Source organism: Benincasa hispida, chromosome 9 (genome assembly GCF_027475165.1).
Source record: "Benincasa hispida cultivar pf3 chromosome 9, pf3_genome.v1.1, whole genome shotgun sequence".
NCBI lineage: Eukaryota > Viridiplantae > Streptophyta > Magnoliopsida > Cucurbitales > Cucurbitaceae > Benincasa > Benincasa hispida.
The window spans coordinates 33,633,299-33,644,949 of record NC_143486.1 but is presented as its reverse complement, the minus strand read 5'-3'; the positions used below and the strand labels follow the sequence as shown (position 1 = coordinate 33,644,949).

At 32.4% G+C, this 11,651-nt stretch overlaps 1 long non-coding RNA gene across 1 annotated transcript; it reads right to left on the bottom strand.

Annotated features, from left to right (window-relative positions):
- Positions 1-5,202: 5,202 nt before the first annotated feature.
- LOC150033756 (uncharacterized) lies at positions 5,203-8,822 on the bottom strand. Its single transcript, XR_016532499.1, has 3 exons — positions 8,558-8,822; positions 6,042-8,307; positions 5,203-5,595 (listed from the first exon to the last, which is right to left on the bottom strand). It is a non-coding gene; the product is annotated as an uncharacterized LOC150033756 (long non-coding RNA).
- Between the last annotated feature and the right edge of the window lie 2,829 nt (positions 8,823-11,651).

Here is an 11,651-nt window from a genome sequence, read left to right as displayed (position 1 = left end):
TTGAGAGCTATGTGTTGGTGAAAGAAGAAGAAGACACCTTGGCTTGCACTGATGTAAGAGTGCGTTGATGGTGTGAGGAAGAGACACTTGGACATGCGACCAACTAGAGGGTGTCGGCCTTGGAAAGAGTCTAGACGCCTATAAATAGGGCTAAGTACTTCAGATGGGAACTCAAGTTCTCTTCAAAGGACATAAAGAATATTGTATTGGGAGGAAACTATGTGTTGGTAGTAAAACCATGCATTGGTCAAGAAGTTCCAAGAGGGGAGATGTTGTTAGGCAGAAAAGACAGGAAGTAGCATCATATTGAAACTAAGAGTTCTCCCAGAATACTCGTGTGTTTGATGTGATTTCAAATCCATCTGAAAGCTGAAAGAGTCTAGTTTTCAAGGTAGGGCTGCCGGAGAAGAAGCTCTAACGAATCGGGCTGGAAAGTGAGGACAAGGCAGAAGGGTCGAGCTGTCGGGTAAGCTAGGTCAGTCTTGATGTTTTGATGTTTCCAGCCAAACCACGAGGAGTTCTGAGCTAATATTTTTAGGTAAACTTTCTGAGATATTTTAGAGAATATTTGAAGAAGAAAGTAACTCGAGATAAATCCTAGAACTATGAGTAGTTTGAGCTTTAATTTGAATCTGGAATTTAGGGTTCAAAAGAAGAGCCCGAGAAGACCAAGGAACTTCTAGAGAGAAAAGTTCCTAAACGACCAAGGTGAGTGGTGCTTTCCTTTAAGTCTTAAAGCATATCTTTTAGAGTAAATTATATATGCTTATGTTATGAATGAGTATCTAGCGTGAGAATGAGATTATGTGATCGGGATGGTCAGGGGGTCAATAGACCTAGTGCCTGAGCCCATAAGCAAAACCTCACGGGATGGTCAGGGGACCGAGAGGTCTAGTTCTTGAGTTTGTGGGAAGAGATTATGTGATCAGGATGGTCAGAGGATCAATAGACCTAGTGCCTGATCCCATAAGCAAAACCTCGCGGGATGGTTAGGGGATACGAGAAGTCTAGTTCCTGAGCCTGTGGGAGGGTCCTCGTATGGGATGGTCAAAGGGCCGATGGGCTTAGCTTTTGATCCCATGAGTGGGGAGCTATGTGCACATAAGAGACAAAAGAAACGTAAATAGTAAGCATTATATTTAGTAATAGTTATTTATCTACCGTGTGTGTAGGTAGACAAATACTCATTCTAAGTAATTATCAGTTTAGCTATCTACCGTGCGCGTAGATAGAGTTGAGACCATACTCGTTCAAAGCGGAGGTTTAAATGTAACCACGTATTTATTATATGCTTGTTATTGATGAGTTGAAATAGATTCTAGAAATTGCTTACCACTCACTGAGCTTTGTGAAACTCATTCTGTTATTTCATGTTTTCTTCCCAGGTAGCGAAAGATGAGGAGTTCTAGGGTGTTGCTAAGGTCAAAGTCTGCCACATGCCACAGTTACATTTCCAGAGAGTTTTACAGTTGTTGTTGTAGACTTTCTAGTTAAGTCTTGGAGTTGTATAAACATTATATTGTTGTTGTAATAAAATGGGCCTACTTAAATCAGTTGTTGGTTGCCTCCTTGACTTAATCAGTTGATTGTTAAATTTGTTCATTGGTATCAGAGATATTTCCACAAGAGTTATTAGGCAGTACATGTCAACGAAAAGGTTGATAACTGCTGCAGTCACGCCTTCTCTCAGGCTTGGAGAGTAGTCTGGGGTGGGGTGTGACATATGTCTTCATATACATGCTTAAGTTACAATGACAACCAGGGATCTTTATTTATTGATTTGTGGTAAATGTAAATAAAATATCTCATATTTCATAGAAAACAATGAAAAAAATATCTCATATTGTCACATCACAAGCATATGTTTATACAGGTGTTTAAAAACTATAGGACCCTATGAGTGTTTAGGGCATAAACCCCAACAACAACCTCCCCAGTCCTCACTTTCATTATTTCTCTAGCCTCTAGCTATTTCTAGGAATCAAATTTTTGAAATGAAGAAAAAATATGATCTGTGGCACTTGGATCAAGTATCTAGGCACAATCATCATTCTCCACTATGCATGTTTCGAAAACAAATAAATTAGATTTACCTAATTTGGACTTGCTCCTTTCAGTCAAGAACAGCTCTATGACAATTTCATTCATTTCAGTAAAATTAACGTGGACCATCATATCAAAAACATGTTTTTGAATAGATGATCCTTCTTCCAATCTTGCATTGTGAAGGAGCTTGAGCACATCATGCAAAGACTCCACATCTCATGAGCAGTCAACATAAACACAATATATTAGCCAAGTCATCTAGTATGCTTGCCAAGATGTGGATTTGAGCTTGATGATTAGCCTTTATCCACTTATCATAAGCTTTACGAACATTGCGTTCGACATTTGAACCAGGGTTTTATATTAATTGAATTTTTCCAAGTTGTATAATGATTAGCAGTTAATAACTCGAAAGCTACTAAAGAAATCATTTAATTTGACCTGCTAAAATCAAACAAATTCATTTATATTAGAAAACTTGTATAACTCTTAAATCAAATCCAATCACATTTTAGAAAAACAGTAATGATCCCTAATAATTTGTTTTGCAATGATACTTCAGTAATTTAGAATAAAAGCCATCGTAGGACAGTCAGTTACTCCTTTATTGAAGTGAGACATTCTCAACCAAATATTACACCAGAATAACTCTAATTCCTATAATATTTAGTTATCTTTTATTTGGTCAAAATTTCATTAACTACCTAAATGAATTCTTGTAAGTGTAACCCACCATTTTGGAAATTATAATCTTTGCCCCAACAATTTTTCCATAAGGAAGAACAATATTGAGTAAAAAAAAAATCATAACTCTATCTTTTTAAGAGTTAACCCTGATATCGACCCATGCAAAACCATCCGTAGGGGAGCATCAAGGGAGGTCAAGCATGAATCTCACAATATCAACTACTGATGTAGATCACGAGATATATTGACACATGTCCCTCTTCCACTTACAATAAATACTTTCTCTGATTTAACTTGATAATGATCCATGCAAACACCATTTGTAGGGGGACGCATCAAGGCACATTGAGGCCAAACATGAATCTTGCAGCGTGAACTACCTGAGAATTTAAGAGAATTGGACATATCAAATATAACGTCATCTTTCATTTAGTATATTAAAACTTCGGGTTTATTACTTAGGTAAATCTGGCTAAATATAAGTCCATTGTTAAATTGGCTCAATAAAGCTCTTATATTGGATAGTTTAACAACATATGATTCTGTTTATTAAACACTTTAATAAAACTAATCATGTATTGCATGCTTATAGAATATTTGTCTAATTCACCTTCTAGGTTGGTTCCTAGGTATGGGTGTTCAGTTTCTGTCAGTTTAGACAAAACATTCCTTCAAATGTCCCTTATAGACAATTATTTTATAAATTTAATCTTTTATTATTTTCAAATCCTATTAAAAAGAAAATAAAAGATTAACCAATTTATAATGATATTAGAAATATTTTAACATAGGTTTAGGTGAAATTAAATTTAAACTATTTAAAATTAATTGAAACCTATGTTTGCATGCAACTCTAGATTATAGATTTTAATTCTAATCATCAAACTTATAACACTTATAAATTAATAAAATAATTAAAACCTATAATAATGCATCTAATGACATTAATTAAATATAACAATTAAATTTACTAAGTAATGTCATGCTCAATACAAATTCATTTTCGTTATATAATATAACACTTATGTTATAAACTATCGAAAATAAAATGCATCCATCAATCAACCATATAATATAACTTTGAGAAATTCTTATAAATAAAAAAATCTAAAAAATATTTACACTTTATAGCAAAAAATTCCAAAAGTACTTTGTATTTTTGGAACTTTTACAATAAAATGTAAATAATTTTAAATATTTTTTATATTTAAAAAAGCCTCTATAACTTTAATATTATAGTATGAATAATAGATGTCTTAATTATGTATGCAATCATATAATATAACATTTATATTCAATATGATGCATGGGCATGCTTATAATATCATACAACTATGTAATATAATAACATATGAGGCATGATAAATGTTTATCCTATGGTGAAATTTTAAAAACTATATGTGTGAACCCGAATTTCCATTTTTCTTAAGCAAGTGGAAGTTAAATTCTATGTTGAAGTGAAGGAAATTTCTAAGTGTTGAATAGATTTTCCTTGAGTAGTTTGAGATAAGCCTTAACTAGTAAAAATTGGGTTAAGTATAATGCCAAAAAGGAACTATGCGTTGGAAGCAAAGGCAAAAATGACTAAGTGTTTGACAATGCGTTGGTATGGTGCCATGTGTTAGCCATGAAGCTTTTAGAGGTTATTTGAGGCGTTGAAGGAAGCCAAAGTGTGGCCAAGAGAAACGCGTGCGGCAGCCGATGTCTTGTTCCTGAGCCTATGAGAGGATCCTCGTATGGGATGGTCAGAGGACCGATGGACCTAGCTTCTGAGCCCATAAGCGGGGATCTATATGCACATAGGAGACATAGAGAACAAAAGGAAACACATTAAAGTAAGCGTTCATGATTAGTAGCAATTAACTATCTACCGCGTGTGTAGGTAGACCACATACTCATTCTAAGTAGTTATCAGTTTAGCTATCTACCATGCGCGTAGATAGAGTTGAAAGTCGACTCATTTAAGGCTGAGGTTTGAATGTAATCTCGTATTTATGATATGCTTGTTTATATGAGTTGTAATAGACTCTAGAAGTTGTTTACCACTCACTGAGCTTTGTGAAGCTCATTCTGTTATTTCATGTTTTTCTTCCCAGGTAGCGAAAGGTGAGGAGTTGTGGGGTGCTGCTAAGGTCAAGGTCTTCCACAAGCCACAGTTACACTTCCGGTGGGTTTTCCGTTGTTGTTGTAAACTTTGTAGTTAAGTCTTGGAGTTGTATAAACGTTACATTGTTGTAATAAAATGGGTCTACTTAATCAGTTGTTGATATCTTCTTGACTTAAAGTTTACTGTGCGTAATAGTAAAGAGGTTCGGATGGGCAGTAGATATCACAAAAGGGTGGTACCTCATGCCTCTCTTCGGGCTCAGGAGTGCGGGCTCGTGGTGGGGTGTGATAATATGGCGTGAATTATGCAACATATAAAATTAATTATACATCATATATAAAATTAAATAAACAACAAAATTGGACAAAAAATTGGCACTCCTAAAAATAAATTAAATTAATACAACATTTATATTAGTTTACTTCATTAAAAAAACAAATAAATTACATAAAAAAAATACAAGTAAAAAACTGCATCTGCGCTAAAACTGCCTCGAACCCACGGCCTTGCAAATGTTTGGAATGCACGTGCCTGATGCTCGGAGTGTTGCAATGGTTGATTGGAGTGCTGCAACGCTGGTCTGGAAATTCTTCTAGTGTTGCTACGATCAATTGGAGCATTGCGAGGCTGGTATGGAAAATGCACCAGCGTAACACCGCTCGGTTGAAGGATTGCAACACTGTCCTTTCTGTGTTACAGTGTAAAGAGCAACGTTGCAACACTTTCCCATTACGCTCTAGCGCAAAGTGTAATTTCTGCTTCAAATTGAATTCGTTATTTCTCCAAATTGTACCGATCGTCTTAAGAACATTACATCACAAATGACACGGACTTACGGACTTGATAAGATGAATTAAATGCCCAAAGCAAGGGGTCCTTACAACTTTAAACAATTTAAAGCAGTAAATCTAATGTGCCAAAGTTTGAAAACATCCAATTTGTAAACCAACATTCACAATGGAGTACAATACCCACAATTTCTCTGATTTTTGTTTCCAAAAAGAAATTTAGAGACATGATTTGGCTTTGACACCAATTGAAGGAATCGAATCTCAGTGTCGAAGTGAGTGATTGCCTTTATGTCAGTGAATTCCTTTTAGAAAACAACTCAAAAATAGAGAAATAAACAAAATAAGCATACCGGCCTAAGCGTGATGTCTAATAAATTGCACAGAGAGGAAAAGGAAGAGTAGACACTTACCCTTGGAGACAATCTTTACTGAGTTTCCTCTCCAAGCCCCAAACAGTCTCCAACTCCTCTATAGAAACTCAACGTACAACAAATCTTCTCACAAACCGTAAGACACTTTTCACATACAAGAACACCATCAAGAAGACTTCCCTACTATTATTCGGCAAGAAATACAGAATTGTGGGAATCCTTTTAAGATTTCTGGGAGAGGGAAAGTTTCTTCTTGAGATTAAGAGAGGTTGAGATATCCTTCTGTGTCAATAGACTACTATAACATTTACAGCAAAAAGAGAGAATAAACACACACACTGTGTAAGTGTTATGGAGGAGAGAGTTAAAATTAACTCCCTTTTGGGAGTATTAATTTAATTTAGTATATATATATATATATTAAATCAAATTTAATACATATATAATTAATAACATTAATTAATTAATAGTTAGATAATTAATAATTAAATATCATATATTTAATTTCACTTGAATCTTATACAAATGACTTTCTGTTACATAACCTATAGTTTTAATATAAATCTCATTCATATTAATTTTAACTTATAATATTTATATGAATAATATTCACATAATCAATATTTGAATCTTATTCAAATATATCATTCTCATATATCATATAGTATTAATTATAAATCATATTTATAATTAACTATATATTATAATATATCAATATATATTATGTTGATTCGAATCTCATTCAAATATTTATCTCTCTTATTAATTATAAATAAAATTCATAATTAATTAAACCATAATATATCAATATATATTATACTTTATATAATCACATTAATATAAATTTTTCATTAAATAATTTAAACAATTCAAATTATTCTAAAATCACTTATTCCTTGTTTTATACTTAGTGAGCTAGCAAGGAGACCTAATGAACCTACAAGTTAGAAGCTCCAATGATACGAAATTAGTTAATTAAACTTTTTAATTAATTAACCAATATTCATTAACTGTCGATCACTCTATTAAAGACCCACAAATGCAATCTTATATTATAGATATATTTCTGTATCCATGAATATAACCAAACAATAGTAAGTCGACCCTTAACGAATTATTCATAACTACAGTTGGGTTAACCATTTTATCCTGTAGTTACATCAAACTCTTTAAGTACCACTGATCCTTCTAATGAACAATTAATTATAATCCAACTATAAACTAGACACCTTTCTTGCTAGTTAGAGGGTGAAGGCTCTCATTATTAAAGACTTGAAATCATCATTTTCCTATGGTAGATATATTTAGTCGGCGAACCTGGCCACTCTCACCTATACAGTTCAAAACTCGCTCAGGATTAAGGTCAAGTTACTTATGGTCATTCTAGTGAAATGTAAGTCTTTTCAAGTAACGATGTTATAAAGAAAGATTAAACATTTTGTGGTTTGGTCTTATACAAATTATTTGTATAAAATAATCTCACTCACATGTCTCCACATGAACGATTAGGATCAAATGATTTATAAGACTTTAAACCTATTGTAATAATTACAAAGTGAGCCGTATTTGTAGTATTATGAGGATAAGGTATCCAACCTCATCCATATACTATAGACCATTTAGGTTATTACTTAAACATGATCCACTTTTATGTCAACCACATACATGTTTAAGTTACATTAAATAACCTAAAATCTTGTTTATTGAATTGAGTGATACAATTCTAAATTTCAAATAAAATAAGTCCTTATTTTATTAAATAAATGAATTTCGTTTTATACATTACAAACCACGAGATTTAGGACACAATTGTCAACACGATTTGCATCGATCTCTTCAGAAACTTTTGCTCCACGATCGACATAGACTTATAGACTTGATAACAAGAATTAAATGCCCAAAACCATGGACCTTTACAACTTTAATCAACATTAAAGTAATAAATCTAAGTACCAAAACTTGGAATTATCTATTTTTTTAAACCAACATTCATAATATAGTAAACACCCATCATTTCTCTAGTTTTTGTTTCAAAAAAGAAATACAGAGATACAACCTGGCTTTGATACCAATTGAAGGATTTGAATCCTTAATGGAAGCGAGTAATTGCGTTGTGCCAATAAATTTCGTTTTGAAAAAAAAAAAAAACTCTAAAATAGAGAAATTTTACAGAAAAGGAATAAACATTAGATTTACCTATAAACATGAATTTGTATATAGAGAGAAAGTTAAGAAGAAATTGCACTTATCCTCGTGGAATAACCTTCTTCACGATGTTCCTTTCCAATGTCACGATCATTACCCTCTACAAACACAGCAAAAAACTCTTTTGAATACCACCACACGATCTTCCTCATTATTCTCAGGATAAGAACCAGAAGGAGTTGTGGGTGAAGGGAAAACATTTGAAGGTTTACGTAGTGGAATGCGAGGATCGTCCCATTTTTTTTTTCATAGAAAAATAGAATTGCAGAATTAAAAGAAAGAAAGATTATGTATTCTAAATAAAACTTATAGCATGCTTTTCTATAAGAAAGGGAGAAAGAAAAACTCACCTTTGAAGAACTCTTTCTTCAAGAACTCCCTCAAACAAAGTCACGAACGAATCTCCTTCTCCAAAAGGGACACGAACCAAATAGACCCTCTTGTATTCTTCTAAGAAATTAAGAATGGAAGGAGGTGTGGGCTTTGCTTTAAGGTTTTGGAAGAGGGAAGAAGATGGAGAGGAGAAAAGGAAGGAGAAGAACTTTTTCTTCTTTGTACTTTTCTGTGTAGGGTGAATCCAGAGAGTCTGCAGAGTTAGATCCACCAAATGTGAACGACGATCACCCATTTTCTGCACGATCGTTATAAGAGAAAAGATAGGGGGAGAGAGTTAACTCCCTCCCTTTTAATTAATTAATATTAATATTAATTTAATAAAATTAAACTAATAATATAATTATATATATAATAAAAATCTTATTATGTATATAAACTATATATTATATCCCATATAACACATAACCTATAGTTTTATATTATATCAAATATAATATAACCTATAGTTTTAATTTCTCTCAATAATACATGGTATTTAATATGAATTACATTTATATTAAATTCAATTATATGAATCTAATTCATATAATTAATATTTGAATCACATTCAAATATTTAATTTCTCTAAACTTATTCATGGTATTTAATATAAATCATATTTATATTAAATTGAATTACATGAATCTCATTCATATAATTAGTATTTGAATCATATTTAAATTTCTCTCATATTACCTTATATTATAATGTATCAAATATATTATATTAATTATATCACATATATGATTAATTTAATTGATTATATCATATATAATTAATTCCCTCAATTTATTTGAACACTTCAAATTAATCCAAAAATAATTCTTAATTAAATCCCTGTTGAGCTACAGAGGGAACCTTATGAACATGTAGATTTAAGCTCCAACTGTACTTGGATAATTAATTAAACTCTTTAATTAAATTACCCAATATCCGTTAACTGTCGCTCATTCCACTAAAGACCGATAACTGCACTCTTCACACTACAGATAAATTTCTATGTCCATTGGATATAACCAATCTACAGTGCGATGACTATTCACAAATTGCTCGTAAGAACAGCTAGACCATCGTTTTGCCTCTGTAGTTACATCTAACTCCTTAAGTATCACCGATTCCTCTAATGAACTATAAGTCATAGTCCAACTATGACCTAGTCCCTGTCGGGCTAGGAGAGGATGTGGTCACTATGTTCAAGTCCCGAAATCAGCCCTTAAGGGAAGAATTTTTCTATTTGCCCCTATATCGGGGAAATAGTGAATTCCGTTTCGTGTAGCTGTGTTCTCAACTCCCTAGTCAGATTGATCTGAAAAATAGTAGGCTTATTGAGTTGACAATTTGGTCACTCTTATCCATACAAATCAACCGCCTTCATGAGCAAGAGTTCACAACTCACTTAGGATTCAGGTCATGTCACTATGGTCATCCTGATGAAATGTAAGTCTCAATTATTATAACGTTATATTATGAGACTAATCATTTCGTGGTCTGGTCTTATACAAACTCTTTGTATAGGATACCCCGCTCATACATCTCCACATGAATGATCAGGATCATATCATTTGTAGCACTTTACAAAACTTGTAACACCTACAAAGAGGGCCCTATCCATACTATCATCAGGATAAGGTACTCAACCTTATCCATCTATTACAAACCATTTAGGTTATTATTTAAATAAGATCCACTTGTATGTCTCTACATGCTTTTTTAAACTATATAAAATAACCTAGGATCTTCGTTTATTGGATTGAGTATATGCTTATAAAATAACACTTATTTTATTAACAATAATATATTTATACAATGTTTACAAACTACGAGATTACAAAGAGATTTAGGACACCAATCCCAACAGTGGGCTCTTTAAGTTTTGGTGATGGAATGAGAGTTTTTAAAGAGAATTCTTGGTAGATGGAAAAACTTGAGAGCAATTTCACGCTATTTTATTTTTTCTTCAACCTCTATAATTTTTTCCCTTTGTTTATTATATATGAGAGAGAAGGAGGGAGTTATTTAAAATAACTCCTCCATCACGTTGAATAACTCCTAACTCCCTTAGGAGTTATTCCACTTTAAATTAATTTAAATATATTAAATCTAATTTAATGTAAATAAATTAATTTTTAATTTAACTATGTATTAAATCAAATTTAATATATAACTAAATGAATAAAATTAATTCATTAACAAATTAAATATCACACATTGGAATCATATTCAAATAACATTCTCTCACATAACCTATAGTTTTAATATGAATCTTATTCATATTAATTTTAACCTATATTTTATATGAATCACATTCATATAAATAATATTGGAATCATATTCAAATATTTATCTCTCTCATCAAACTTTATATTGTAATGTATCTATATACATTATATTAATTGCATCTCATACAATTAATTCTCTTAATTAATTTAAACAAGTCAATTGAATCCAAAATTAATTGATTCTTATTAGCCCTTAATATGCTAGAAAGGGGACTTTATGGACCTCCAAATTAGAGCTCCATGATATGAGATCAATTAATTAAACTCTTTAACCAAACTAATCAACATTCATTGACTGTCGGTCACTCTACTAAAGATCGACAACTACACTCTTCGTACTATTGAAATATTTTTTTGTCAATGGATATAACCAATCAATAGTAAGTTGACTCTTCACAAATTGCTTGTAGCTACAGCTGGTTCAAATTACCATTTTATCCCTATAGTACTTACTTCTAACTTCTTAAGTATCACCGGTCCCTATAATGAACAATTAGTTCTAGTCTAACTATAAACGAGACCTCTCTCTAACCAGTGAGAGGGTGAGGGGCCTCATTGTTCAAGACTCGAAATCAGCCCTTAAGAGAGCAATTAATTTACTTTCCCTCAAAACAGGAAGGGGAGAATTCAATTTTTTGAAGTTGTGTTCTCAGCTCCCTATTCGGATGAATTCCCAAAATGGTAGGTATATTGAGGCACCGAATATTGTCACTCTCACCCATACAGACTAAAGGATCGCCCTGATAGACAGAACTTCACAACTCACTCAGAATTAAAGTCAAGCTACCAA